At 43.2% G+C, this 14,913-nt stretch overlaps 1 protein-coding gene across 4 annotated transcripts in view; it reads right to left on the bottom strand.

Moving 5' to 3' along the window:
- frem1a (Fras1 related extracellular matrix 1a) overlaps positions 1-9,948 on the bottom strand; it is a 32,135-nt gene extending 22,187 nt beyond the window's left edge. For all 4 annotated transcript variants that reach the window (XR_004766064.1, XM_035425243.1, XM_035425244.1 and 1 more), the window contains exon 1: positions 9,819-9,948. The gene's annotated coding sequence lies outside the window, so the exon portion shown is untranslated. The remainder of the gene's footprint in view (positions 1-9,818) is intronic.
- Between the last annotated feature and the right edge of the window lie 4,965 nt (positions 9,949-14,913).

Raw genomic sequence — 14,913 nt, 5'->3', positions numbered from 1 at the left:
ACTGAGAAAAAGTGAGAGAGGACTCAAGTGACTCAGGCACTTATGAATCACTGCAGCTCCTCAGCTGTAAGTCCCACAGTGCTGACAGTGTCCAGAGTATAGTACAGAGTCTCTACAGCCATGCAACAAATAATTCACTGAGACACTGTGGGCTGCCCCATGGCTTTTCTCTCTTTCTTTCATTCCTTCTTTCATTCTCTCTCTCTCTCTCTCTCTCTCTCTCCCGCCCACAAACACAGAACTAATTAATAATCATCATTATATTAAAGTACACAGGATTGTCCCCTATATTGCCATTTTATCTTTCCTTTGTTCCATTCGCTGTGTTTTAATCTTCAGATAATCCCAAAGGAAGCAGACAGAAATTGCAAGACAAACACAGTAAATCCCTGTGATGAATTGCCCAAGGCCACATCTCTTCACTGGCCACAGGGAGTCTGGAGTAAGCTCCGAATCCCAGAGTTGTCTTCACTTATTTATTGCGGTTAGCCTCCCTTTTTTTGGCAGATGTCCCTGGTCCCTGCTGGCTCCTCCCTGCCCCCCTCTTCCTGTTCTCCCCAAGCGCTCCCTTTCATGTGCTGCTGTGAGCTATCAAAATTTGAGCCTGCTGCCACACTATCAGAATGCCCCCACCTCCTGTCGCCACTATCCCCCCCACAGCCCTACCTCTTATGGCCAGGGCTGGACAGGTTAAGAGGCCATCCGCCAGAGTGTGTTTAGGGGCTTCACATGCATGTAGAAACACTGGGGACTGCATGAAGCAGGTCAGGGCTAGACCTTTCTCCACACAAATGCCTTTCTTTCCATCAAAGCTGCCTCACAGCAGTTACTTCAGATATTTTTGCCAAACACACACAGGCTTGTCTGAAAATATGTAGCTATGTCGAAATGTTTTCTTTACACAACCAAAATAATAATAATTAAAAAAAATGTTTTGGTCTGGTCAATGCAAGGTAAACAACAGCCAAGAACAGCTATGATAATAACTCCAACTCTTTTAAAAGCAAACACACACTTGTCAGTTTTTTATATCTTCCTCTTTATATCTTTTAATTTCCACTTTTTGTTTGATTTGAATGTAAAAGCTGTTCTGCGGTCAGTCACTGTAAGACATTGGATACATTAGGTTACCAGTAAAATTTTACAATTGATTTTTTTAAAAGTAAATATGAAGTATATTAGTTTCTTGGGAATTGTTTTCAGTGTTGTTTTCTGAACATACGTGTATATGGCCGGTTTTACAGACACAGATTAAGCCTAGTCCTAAAACAAATTAAATTTTGAAAGGAGATTTTCCATACAATGCTCATTTTAGTCCAGGACAAAGCTTAATATTAATAAAACTGGCCCATATTCTCATAGCAATATTTCCATTCTCATTAATGGAATAAATGACCCATATATTTATTGGAGAGAAAACACTGAGTAAAATAAAAACAAACACTATTGTTGTTCTTGTGACATAGGTTTCCCTCAACCAATTAGACTTTCAGAGATGTAAAACCCTGTCCAAAAAAAGCAAGTTTATATTCAGAACCAGGGAAGCAGACAGACACAGAGAGCCTTTTCAGTCGCTCCTCAGATAAGTATCGGCCATTTCTGATTCCTGTGCCTTGTGCACAGGCCCAGGAGATCCATTTGCAGGAGCACACTCAATCTGTTCTAATGGATGTCAGGCTGAGGAGGATGGGTGCACTGATTGTGCGCTTCCTCAGTCTTCTCAATGAGTACGTGTCCTGTGAGAACTGCTCTGGTGGACCAGTCAAATGCTTAATCCGCAGATTACCCATTTATAAATGAGAGCTCAGTTTAGTGCAGTGTGGGGTATTGATTAGAGCAGCAGTTTAGAGCATTGATACCCAAACCTCTCCTTGGGTACCCCAGCTGGATCCAAGTACTTGCACACCTAGCTTGATGTGCAAGGGCTTGATTTGTTGCATCAGGTTTGCTTGCGGTGGAACACATGAATTATCTTCAATTATCCAGATCCAGCTGGGGTACCCAGGGAGAGGTTTGGGAACTGGTTTAGAGTAAAGGTTTGGTATAGAAGTAATGACTGGGGTTGCAATGTGGGGCAATTTCTAGGATAGCAGTGTGGAGTAGAGGCTAGAGTCGAAATATGGAGTAAATACTCAGAGTAGGAACGTGGAATAATTTTCCAGGTAGCAGTGTATAGCATAGTATAACAGGAACAGTCTGGGGACTGTGACATGAACCCGGGGTCCTGCTGGGCCCGGTATCACACTGAGTGACCTGGACGATGAGTGATCCTCAGCACCCTGTCCTGAGTGATGAGTGGCTCAGCAGAGGAGGGGGCACCCTGCAGACGAGTCTGGGAACAGGAGACCCGCCCTCCAGCGATTTGTGGATCAGCGGATGCTGAGGAAAAGGCTCGAGGGGTCTGCTGATCAGTGAAGATGCACCATTTACCGTCTTTGTGATGATCCGCTTATTTTTACTCCATCCTCAAATTTTAATCTTGACTGTTACACTTGTTTCTTTCAACCTAGCCGTATTTGAGGACGGTGATGTGTGGGGTGGGTTCTATTGTTATTCAGCTATTTCTACAGATAGTGCCATCCTGCAAATTCATCCTGTTAAATCGCACTCACTTAAGCCAATGACCTTCAGCAGCACCAATGGCATAAGGCATCTCATTGTCAATTCAAAACATGCAGCCCAACGATGCTGGTACATCACTGAAAAGATAATCTTTTCATTATTTCTTACCGGAAAATGAAAAGCTTTTGAATGGTATGATAATGGTGTTCCTTTCTTGTTTAACAAGATTTCTGCTGTACTCCTTGGGCATGCTTGTGACGGATTTAATTTCTCTGAAGGGGCTCTTCAGCTCAGCTTGGTTTGTTGTATCAGATGGCTTGTCCCAGCGAATCTCTCACAATAATTACCCTCTCTGGAGATGTTTAACCTGGACTCCTGCCAGACGAAGGACACTGTGTCAGATGAATTAGTTTATGGGGGAGGCGCTGTCAGTTAAGGCTCTCCACATGTAAGCAATCATGAGCTCTCTGTTAGTGTTTCGGTTATGCACCTTCCCAGAAACCATTTGTGCGTGGGCATCAATCTCGCTGTGTTAATCACATCAGACCAAAACCTGGGATGATTCAAGGACTTTGAAAGTTATAATTTGTAGAATGCAAAAATGTATGACCACGCATGAGACAAAATATATTTACACAAACCTGACCTCAAATCAGCGTTTGAGTAAGAAAGGGTAATACCGGTATCTGAATGCAAGTGCAAATGAGAAACACATAAAGCAACATTTACAGTTCTGTTCAGCTAAATGAAAACTCATTTGATGCAATGTGCTGTTGGACATACGCTGGGAAAAAGACTGATCTCTTCCTGTTTTTCAGCTCTGTTTGTAATCCTCCTGTCTGTGCATTTACCTTATATCATTTTTTCCATGTACAGCATATTTCAACACCCAACTCTCATGGTACGCACAGCACACATTAAATACATCAGTTATGGATCATGTTGCTTGTGATAGCATCCAAGGCCTCATTGTACTGTCTGCTCCTATCAACAGGAATGGTCTGAGTGACCATTGACAGATGGGCTCGGGTGTATGGGACACCAGAAGAACCCATGATAAAAGCCTGAAACACGGCCAGGGACACAGTAACCGCTAAGGTCCTGTTCCACTCTGCCCCTCCCTGGGGGGGGGGGGGGAGGATTTGCACACTCATTGCACTTCTTACAAATGATGTTGACTGTTGACATTCTAACCTTAATAATAATTTACTCTGGGCTAGGAGTAATGATCCATGCCATGTCCCCCCCACCGCCGCACAACAAAATACACATGCTGTTGCTCTTTGTTAAAAACCAAACAGCGCTCTCCCAGAGCCTACATCTCCGCCCCTTGCATTCCAGCGGCTGGGAGACTGAAACTTGGCCTTCGTCGCTCAGACCTGGCGGCCCTGCCTGTGATAATGACACGCTGCTCCCCGGGCCGAACCCGCTCATTTGCAGGAGCTCTGGTGTGTCTGCCCGGGCGCGAGCGCGGCCGCCTGGGGCGGCTTACCTGCCCACGACCCGTCCCCCCCCTCCCCCCTCCCTCCGCGAGCCGCCGTGCCCTCCAATCTGCAGCCCCAGTGCCAGCGCTAATTAGACGGAAGGGTAATCAGAGAGTGGCGTACCTCTGCTGCTGGATCTGCCCGGGCCCGGCCGGCCTAATTAGAGCGTCCTGGGACCCGTGTCACCTCTCTGGCTCGCAGGTCTCGCGCGTGTTCACAGAGGAGAGCAGGAAGAGGTGCAGCGAGGAACGGTGGTGCGCGCGCGGTAAAGGCCAGAGCCTACGCGGAATGTGTTCATTTCTGGGGTCGTTTCTGTTTGATTAAAGTTCCTGGCTTTGACTTCTTCGGCAGCCCCCTGCAGATCTTATCACGCTCCGAGGAGGGGGGTTGAGGGAGCGCTGTGGTCCTCCGAAGTTCAACAGAGGCTCTGTTGTCGACGGCGCATGCCTGCGTGATACCTGCTGGCTCTGGGCCAGCGAGGGGCGCAGACAGGTAAACCGTCCCTGACCGTGCCCTGTGATCACAGCCCCGGGTTTCACCTTGCACACTTTACATGCTGTAGTCATAACAACCGCCACACACGTCAGAATATTACTTCTGGGATTTATTATTCAGTTCAAGAAGTAGAGGCCATTGAAAACATTCATCTAAAACAGGTATCTAAACGGAACGATCTTGAATCCTGAAATGAATGATTGCTTATTAATATCAGTGACTAATAGTTATAAATCTTATTAAGTGTGCTTTTTGTGGTAGTCGTTAGGTAACTGCAAGTAACAAACTCATAAGCTCCTCAGCTGGTGCTGTACACATGTCATCAGAGAACTTGAAGTAACTGCAGTCCACAGAATCAGTGACATGCTAGGGAATTCAGGTTAGGACCAGCTTTGTAAAACATTAGCTGTTAGCCTCAGAAAATGATTGGCTGAGGGGAATTCCAAAGCACCTGGGGTAAATATGCACACTTATTTTTAGAGCAGTATGGAAAAGACAGAAGCAGGTGGTTTTACATTACCTAGTTCTGGGGGAGCAATTATATACCATCTATCCTGTGCGACTTAATCCTCAATTTCTTAAATCTCGTTTCACGCCTAGATGATGCATTAGAAGACGATAGGTTAGAATTTGAATGACATACGTGAAATTTGTGGATTTTCCGTGCTACCCAGGGTCCTGCAGTGAGGAGCCTGACATGGACCAATGTGGCAGGTGGCTGGTGAGTTTGGGGGCCCAGTGTTCCAGAGACGAGCACATTCCATGTGCCCAGCAGCTTTTATGAGAACCCAATTCATCAGTCATGGTGAAGGCTAAGATCTACACAAAGGCCTCATCTGCCCCGGTGTAGCCCAACCTCAGGGAGTTAGATTAACTCTTCAGGATGTGGGCGTAATGGAGAAAGTCAAGTTCCAAGAGAGCCCATGTAAAAGGAACCAGTGGGCTTGCATGGCTCGGTAAGTCCCATGTGGAGAGGGGATTAAGTGTGTGTACCGTGGGCTAAAGGGGCGAATTCCTGCCTGCACTCAAACAGATTAACTCTGGGAAATTTCCCACCATTGAGATCCACTCCAAGAGCCGCCTTTTCCAACGTCGCCGAGCTTCGCCCTGCGCCCCAGCAAAAGGTAAATATTAGGCTCCAAGAGCACGAGACGTAACCCACCAAGAATGGATTAAGCCGGTGCTCAGTACCCCGACAACGGAGCCAACATTGTTGAAAAATCATCACCTTCAACAAGGTGCACATTAGCGTGGAGAGAGCAGTGCTTAATGTGTACACAGAGCTTGTTTTTATACAAGGTGACCGCGGTAAGCCTGTACTTGCGCTGTCTTAAAGCCCAGATCTTATCTTCCAGTCAGTTTAATTTACCATTACATGGCTGTGGGGGTAGACCTTAGTTTCAGTTGAACCCAAGCCCAAACACTGCTAGACCCCCCACAACGCTATGAGCTTGTTGATCTCTATTTCATTATCCTCCCAAACATAAGCAGCCTCTACCTCAAACTAGCCCCCACTAGACCATGTGATTGACATTATCTCACAGACCAACAAATCCGACCCTGCCATCTAGCATATCCAGGCAAGTTCAAACATACAATCTCTTTCGGTTCATTATATAGTATCCATGTAATATGAAGATGAGCCTAGAAGACAGGCTAATGCCTTGAAGATACCCTAATAAAATGGCTCAGAGAGAAATATAGTTTCCTTTTTGGCTCTAGCTAGTTCCAACCAAATCTTGTATTTATGTTTCAACTACTGGTGTTCATTACACCAAGGCTGAGAGTGGAACGCTGTGCATGAATATACTCCGCTATGGAAAATCGGATCATTTTCTCTTATATTGTGATAGCAAGGCAGATACAGAAACCTGACTGTTTTTCAGCATTTTAAATTGTGATCTAACAATCCCAGAGCTGTCAGCATTGTTCAGAGGGCAAGACTCAACACGTTTTACAAACCTGGGCTCTGATTATATGGTTCACCTCTGTTTGTAATGTTCGTGAGTGAGTCCTGGCATTTGGAGCAAGTTCAATGCACAGTGTTGAAAGGATGTTGTGCAGGCCTAGAGGAAGGCACAATAGCAAAGAGATGTGGCCTGGTCCAGTCGTGGAATGATTCATTTTCAAACACAGACTTGGCCAAATGCTCCCACAATGTGCAAGATCTTCAAAGCTGTCCTCCTCCAGGCCACACAAGCACCTCCGTTTTGTGATTAGTCCAAAATGTCTGGGATGACTGGAACCTTTTTCAACAATCTGTAAAGTTGTGAAACTTTCATGATAGTTTCCAATGTATATCCATGTTTTTTGAAAACTTGTGTTTTCTCAGTATTTTCATCATCCCGTGTCTACAATGGACCAAAAAGAATCCTGTGTCTACAGTTTGTGTATGTAAGAAAATACAACTACGCATTGTGCCTTCAATTAGCAAACGTTAACTTTTGCTAAAAGAAATGAAATAACGGCATAGAAGTTCCTAGACCTTGCAGATTTTCTTCTTTCAATTTATAATTTAGTTTGACTTTAGCACGGTCATGGTCACCCTCTTTCAAAACCAAAGTACTTTTGATGCCGGGATAAAAACTATATCATTTGACAAGAGTACTTTATCCCTTGCCTAAATGTATAAATCTTCCACCCCATGAGCTGCTCCTGCATGGACTATGTAGCATAAACACTGGGCGAGTCTGTTCAGTGTCTCATATGCCATTCCACAGTTGGATGAACTTGAATGTCCTGCTGGTAGATTGCTGCACTCCTTTCGCTTCTGTCAATAAGCAGTTGACAATTCCTCCCTCTCTAAGCGAGCTAAGAACGATGAAATTTGTCTTTTCGCTCCAGTGCCAGTCAGTGTTCTCTGTACTTTACCACACAAAAGATCAATCCCATTAGTTGTGTGGGGTGACTGGGGAACAGTGTGCAGCTCACTTTGGATTTTGGCTTTAATTGGTTTTGCTCCTGGTTTATTTTTGTTATACAGGAAGAGGCAAAATGCTCTCGGTCACAAATGCTTATTCCACTAATGTCACTTCCAATCAGAAGCCTCATTTTTATGTGAGAGGTGAAGTGAATAGGGGACACAGATGTGCAAAGCAGCAATGTCGAGCCTGGATCTTTTCATTAAAGAAAGGGGATCATTCAATTACCCGGGTGCACAGTGTGACTCTGGGGATTGGTTCAGAGGGGTGAAATGCAGTACATGGCACCAAGTCACTCTCAGACATGCTTAGTGGGTGGATGGTCATGTGACCCATGTGACAGTACAGAGAACCCAACGACATGCTGGGTGGGTGGCCTGTACCCCGATGCACACGCACTAAACCCACTGCTACAGACCCTGCAGACGATGGTCTCTGATTGGATGAGGGGTCTCCCTCCTATGTAAATCCTGGCTGTAAAATTGGGGTTCATTCACACAAATACAGGGTACTGGACATAAACAGGCCACCAGAAGAAAAGCTTTATTCTGCTTCAAAGGAGTTTCTCTTTGAAATGCATAGTCAGGGTGCACAATAATGACTTCATTCTAAGATAGAAATAGCTTGAAGTTATAAAGTCACAACGTGAATTTGATCATGCATGTTGATAATATTGATTTATATTCGTCATATGTGGAATATTTTTAATGATAACCACAGTATAAAACCTAGCTAATAAAATATGCAAGACTGGCTCAGAAAAGGAATATATAAACTATATTCTGAAATGGCAGCACTCTTTGCACTTCATATTTCACATGATGAGAGCACTTGATTCCACACGAGAGAGTGAGCTGTGTTAAGGAGTCCCTAATTGTGTCCCATTAAGTCCCAGAAAAGCTTTATAATATTGCAAGTTCATTTGCAATTGAGGGACAAGCACAGACTGTCCCACTCACAGGTTCCAAGATGCAACATCCGACAGTCATCACGAATCACCGCAATACACACTGCTGTTGTTATTATCATAATTGTTACTATGCATCTTCAAAGGAAGCTGGCAGAGACTATTATTTCCATAAACCACATTCATTGGGGGGTAGACCCAGTGGTTTTGCCATTGACAAGCACGCGTTCCATGGCTGGGAATGGCTTGTACAAGCTGGCTAGAGACAACAGGATCGACTGCCTTCCTTCTGAGAACTGCCACTGCCTCTCATCTCGCTAATGACAGGGTCCCAGTCAAGAATTTGCAAAGACCGAGGAGTGAAGGAAAAATCCCAGATTCTCTGCAGCCGACTGAAGTGCCCCTCAGCAGCCAATCAGCATCCTCTGCAGTGCGACCCGATGATGTCTCCCGGGCACCATTTGAAAAACTAATGTTCGACTGAATTGAGATGTCAGAGCCGTACATTAGACTTGACAAAAACAAATTACCATATTACATCACTTCTGTGAATGCATACATGTGCCTATGCTATTGGTTGTCCATTGGTTCTCTCTCTGTCTCTTTCTCTCTACTATATATATATATATATATATATATATATATACATCCACACACACATACACCACACATGCACACTTTGGAGTTAAAAAATAATGATGATAAATTGCAGTCCTTTCCTCAGAGAAACAAATGTTTTTGCTGTCTCATCAAGAAAAGAAAGAATAAGAGAACTTCCTGGTGGAGGATGCCCCATCAGGAAAGCTGAGTTCTAAACAGCAGCACAAAGACAAGCTACAAACTGTAATGAATCAAGCAAATGAAACTCTCAATGAATCAAAGATGAAAAAAACAACAAGACTGAGGGAGGTGCACTCTTACAAAGAGGAATTCATAGTCAGTACAGTTCATCATCCTCACAAAGCTTCCTTTAGACTCCCTGTTCTGTAAATCCTGCAGCTCATGTACAGCAAGATTTGAAAAGAGATAAGTCTTGTCTGTGGAGAAATGTTTCAGCTGCCATAGAGTTAATCTCACTCTACTCTTTATTTTTACATCGTAAGTAAGAGAAGGGAGTGTACTCAGTAGATCTATAAATCTAAGAAAAGCTTTTGGCCATATGAGACCAAAGTATGCACAAAAAAATTATTTTATTTCCTAATATACATCTTGAACTGTAAAAATATACATAAATGTATATAAGCTGAACTACAAACAAAAATACAAAAGACTGGAACAGCATCATTGTCCAATACACACATCTGCTTAAAACAAACATTTAGTCCAGATCCCCTTGGTCCTGAGTTTCTCCTTGCAACTCAATGGCCCCACACAGAGAAAGGCAGCTCCCCTGGCTTGATCCCCTGGCTAACTCCCCGCACTGCTATAAGTGGATGAACGAGCTCTTACCTGATCCGCTCACACTCACAGCTGTTTCTCTGTAGCGAGGAGTACCCACGGCTACCAAACGCTCTTCTGCTTCCCCCAGCTACTGTCTAATTGACAGAGCAGCCCGCTTCCTCCCAAATGGCTATCCACACCCAAAGGGGGGAGGAGAAAGGAACCACTCTGTGTTTGGGAGGCCGGAGCCCTTCCCACATTCAGGGCTTTTTTTTTGAGGGGGTGGGGGGGGGGGGGGGGGGGGTAAGCAATTGGAGTGGAGGCAAGCGAAGGTAAACACTGAGGTAAACATAAAAGGCCCATTCTCCTGCAGTACTTAATGCTGTACTTTTTGACACATCCTCCATTACATAATTACAGGGCTAAGTGTGGTGATGGTGTCATCTTTTATCTGATAATGCTGTAGGTCAGGCACAAAGGAACACAAAGAACAAATCTGCAATGTGTGTGTGTGTGTGCGTGTGTGTGTGTGTGTGTGTGTGCGTGCATGTGTGTATGCGTGTGTGTAAGTGCATCCATCTTCCATTTTTGTTTTTGATTTACAAAAAAGACTGAATGTCCTTGCTGAAGCCTTTAGTGTAGTGATTTTGCAATGCTGACAACTCATTGGAAATTAAATATTAACAGTTTTGCACCTGGTCAATTTTCTAACTCATTTATCATCAGTGAAGCGACCGCCTGAAAAGTGTTCCACACTGAATATATTTTTATTAAAGAGCAATATATTATACCAAAGAGAGTTTGTACCGATGAAAAATGGGTTCCAATAATATCCGAGTGATTTAGTTGACTATGGCCAATATGTTGTGGATTTAAGTAAATTATGGACCAATCAAAGGTCACAATCCATCAGAGGTCGCCAGCTCAGAGACCTTCTACTCCTTGGAAACTTTAGCCCCTTATTATTGCCAATCATTCACTCGACAAAGAGCAATCGGCAAGGTCTGAACACAATTAGAGCATTTACCCAACATTTTCTCTTTATTCCTCCACGTGAATATGGAATCTCTCTCATTGGTAAACAAGTATTGTGAAAAACCTTATATCTGCATAATGACAATTTTTCTTTACATGAAGTTACAAGGTAAAGCCTTTTTTCACATCATTTGGTGACGTATTTTTCACATACGTTGGACAAACAGCACCTCATGAGCTTTGGAGAGGAATTTGCTCGTAAGAGGAATCTGCTGCACTGGGGCTCATTAAAGAGGCTGTAGCCCTCCTTCAGCCATGGATCTGGACAGACAGCACACACTGTTTATAGTTCTTCCTGAGGCCCACTTGCACATAATGCTGGTTTCTACCAGCCGAAGTGTTCAATAGATTCAGATTTTTCATCTTAATTTTGACAGTTTATGTTCATAAATCGCCCATTCTCTCAGATCTGTACTGCACTCTACTGTCCCTCCAAAGATATTTTCTTATTTTTCTGTTCTCCTTTTCACAAGCTCATTTCATCCTGCTTGTGTCCCCTTGATCACTAATCTATTGTAATTACTATTCTCTTAATTTTAAGGCTCACGTTCTGGGATTTTGTCCTCTGTTCTATGCGTGATTCGCTAACAACGCTTGCCCACATCCAGCTCTGTGCACTGAGGCAAATAATTAATCCTTCATCTGTCTGTTAATATAAAGCAGATTAATGATTAATAAGCACTCTGGCCTTTTTGAGAAGTCAGTAATTGAAAGGTTTGTAATTTAAGCGTGAAAGTTTAAGAGCTTTAGCAGAGCTGTTATTTATGAGGCGACAGACAAGAAAGCAAAGCCTTCCATATGAACTTGTTTTTCAGTCGTGCTCAAGGGTATAGTATAAAGAACTAAATACTTCAGACCTCAAACAATGACTTGGAAAGATGGTAATTATGTACATAACCAGTTAGCTTTTCCATTAAAGAAGCATATTGTGGTCTCTTTCGGGGAAAACAAATTCACAATCACAAACAAGCCAACAGTGATTATCACATTTATGTATGAATAATCAGACATAAATGATTATTTGTCTTTTTTAGAAGCAGCATTAAACCATAGTTGGCTGGAACGTATTCAATACACAGGTGACAATGTTTTAATGGGAAAATTAGCAAATTACCCATATAGCTGTGGTGCTCAAACAAGCAACCATATGTCATTGTTTAAAACCCTTCACATGTGCATGCGTCCCTTATTCTTTTACCAATACTGAGATCCCCCTGCTCAAATTTAATGTGAAAACAATAAATCCGGACTGGTCTGTGGCAGAGTCCGTTTCACGCAGTGTTGCTGTCTTGGAGCCGTTTCTGAGGATAAACACTCCCTTGGAAGCTGGGTCATAATTTTATCTGATCAGCACTGAAGTGAAACATGCTGGGAGTTCTCCTCTGTCCCGGCTCAGCCCTGGCAGACAGCTGAAACTAAAAAAAAAGGGCCCTTTTCATCACCTTCGCCCAGAGACAGCGACAGAGACAGAGACAGGGGCTGGCCCATTAGGCCTGTCCGCAGATTGGAGCAGATAGGCAGCCCATTGATCATGTCCCACCCAGGCTGATTAGTGCAGAGATAAGTACCAGTGGGGAGAGAGATGAAGAGGCACTTTCTGGTCTCGCTGCAAGGGAAGAAGTGTGGTTTTGAGGCCTGGATTCAATCCACAATTCTCCTTGCATTTGACATACAAATAAAGGAAAGTGCAACTTTTTTCTTCACGAACAAACTGATTTTTGGACATTACTCAACTCTCAGAACCACACTTCTTTTTTGGGCTCTTTTTTCAGCTTTATTTGGATAGAACAGTGTAGAGAGACAGGAAATACTAGGAGGAGAGAGAGGGAGAGACGTGCGACAAAGGTTGGTGGTCGGATTTGAGCATGTGGTTGGCACGGGTTGCGCCACTAGAGGCCCCTCAAAACCACACTTCTAAAGGAAAAAAATTCAAACTTGCTTTTATTTGTCAAAGTGAAAGGAGTTTGGCTGAATCTCAGCCTTCATTTCTTTCCCTGTACGCCTGGACCCTCTAAGAAGAAAAGACAGTGAAATGATATGGTGACATTGCGACTTCAAGTAGCCACCATAAATATTGTGTGAGAGCTGGCACAACAATTGTACTTTTGGTTTGTGGCTGTCTTTGTTCTGTATGTTGCAGGTAATCCTAAAATATTGCAATATCTTTCTGTTAGTATTTCAACAAAGATTATTTCTAGACTGATGCCTCTCTTCCTGTTGGAGGCCTTGTATGAAGTGGCAAAGCACAGAAAGTCGGTCACTTTATCATCCCACCTTAATGAAATAAATGAGATCCATCCCATCGCTGACATCTGGTCTGAGATGTGTAGAATAAAATGAGTGATTATTGGTCAATGTAGCCAGTGGTCTCATGACTATGAGTACCTCTTCACATTGTAAAAGTGAAGTTTACCACTGAGATTTTTTAACTATTCCACATGACAATACTAAATCTGGGTGCGAAAAACAGTACACTGAAGTTGTTATTATGCTGTCTTAGAGCATCCAATAATGACTATCTTTGAATTCATTAAAAGTCTACAGCAGCAAAACCAACAGATTGATAATATGTTTAAAGTGCTTTTCCCCACAGGCCAAAACAAGTATATTAATAATATAGTAAGGTCCTTCCTGTAAGCATAAACCTCAAACATGCAATGATTTCCAGCATGCTCATTTGTTCAGGGAAGTAGTTCACATTCTTCACAGAACAGATCAGCAAGATCATGTATTTCAGTTTCACCTGAATAGACCCCAATGGGTGTGCGTTCATGAACACAATCTTTAGGAAAATAATATCCAGAAATGCTTTCAAAGCCAGAGGTGGAGGTAATGAGGTACGAGAGAGACATGAGAGAGTTATAATAACAATCATGCTCAATTGCATGGTTCAGATAGTCTATTAACCTTTTAATGATATTCAATACCACCGTTATACAAAAACAGAATGAATTGCTGTTCTGACTAACTTGCTGTAGCGATATTTTGAATGCCTCTGAAATTAAGAGGGAGACAAAACATTCTGCAGTTGAACTGCTGATGAATTTAGTTTACGCAAAATTGATGTAAATCAATCAAATGAAGTGTGAATTTCCACAAAACCCAAACTCTCTCTCTCTCTCTCTCCCCCTCTCCCTCTCTCTCTCTCTCTCTCTCTCTCTCTCTCTCTCTCTCTCTCGCACTCGCCCTCTCCCTCTCTCTCTCTCTCTCCCCCTCTCCCTCTCTCTCCCCCTCTCCCTCTCTCTCTCTCACACACACACACACGATAATTTTATTTTTAACCCACAGCTCAGGTCCTCCCTTCCGAGAAATTGAATATTACCTCGGTGGGACCACATAACCCTCTTCTCTTCTGTCCTCAGGCAGTTACCGCACCACTGCTAGAGGGCCTTTTATTAGTGCGCTCGTGTGTGAGGAAAATATTTGCCCACCATCTGCAGTGAGGCTCAGGCAGGGTTAGGGGGGCACTTGGTCCCGTGGGCACCTGATCTCGCCTATTAGCTGTCTGCTCTCGGCCTTTCTGTCATGCCTCACACATAATGGCTGCAGCATGGCTGATTTTACTGGGTAATCACAAGGAACATTTAGAACAAGCCATGCTGAGCTTCCTTGCATCCTGGAATGCTGATTTCTGGCTTTTTAAAAATGACATATTATTAAAGGCCATTAGTTTCAACAAATATGTACTGTGGCATACCTGAAAGAAGTGGCTGAAAGCTTTGACAGTGATTTCTACTTAAAAATGACACTCTAATCTTGTTTGCAGGGTGACGACTCATTGTTTTCGTGGCCTTTAAAAAAGACAAAGGCTGTTCTTTGCTTACTACAGAAGCACAGCACTCATGTAGGCCATTTGATAGAAAATACACAATTTAATGTTCTATGACATGCTAAAATAATACAATAGCTAGATGTAGTATGTATTGATCAAGATATTATCTTCAGACATAAGTTACACACTTAAGGTAACTCAATAAAAATACTCTGCAAGAAAAATGTGCAGAATAAGAACATTTGTAATGAAACACGTGTGTGTGAGGTGTGTACTCTGTTCATGTAACCTTTGTTTCACTGTTGACCCTGAATGGCAGTAAAAGTAGGTGAAAGGATTTTGCACTCAGAAAACAAC

Source organism: Anguilla anguilla, chromosome 7 (genome assembly GCF_013347855.1).
Source record: "Anguilla anguilla isolate fAngAng1 chromosome 7, fAngAng1.pri, whole genome shotgun sequence".
Classification (NCBI taxonomy): domain Eukaryota; kingdom Metazoa; phylum Chordata; class Actinopteri; order Anguilliformes; family Anguillidae; genus Anguilla; species Anguilla anguilla.
The sequence above is the reverse complement of the archived record's forward strand: the minus strand, read 5'-3'. Positions and strand labels throughout refer to the sequence as shown.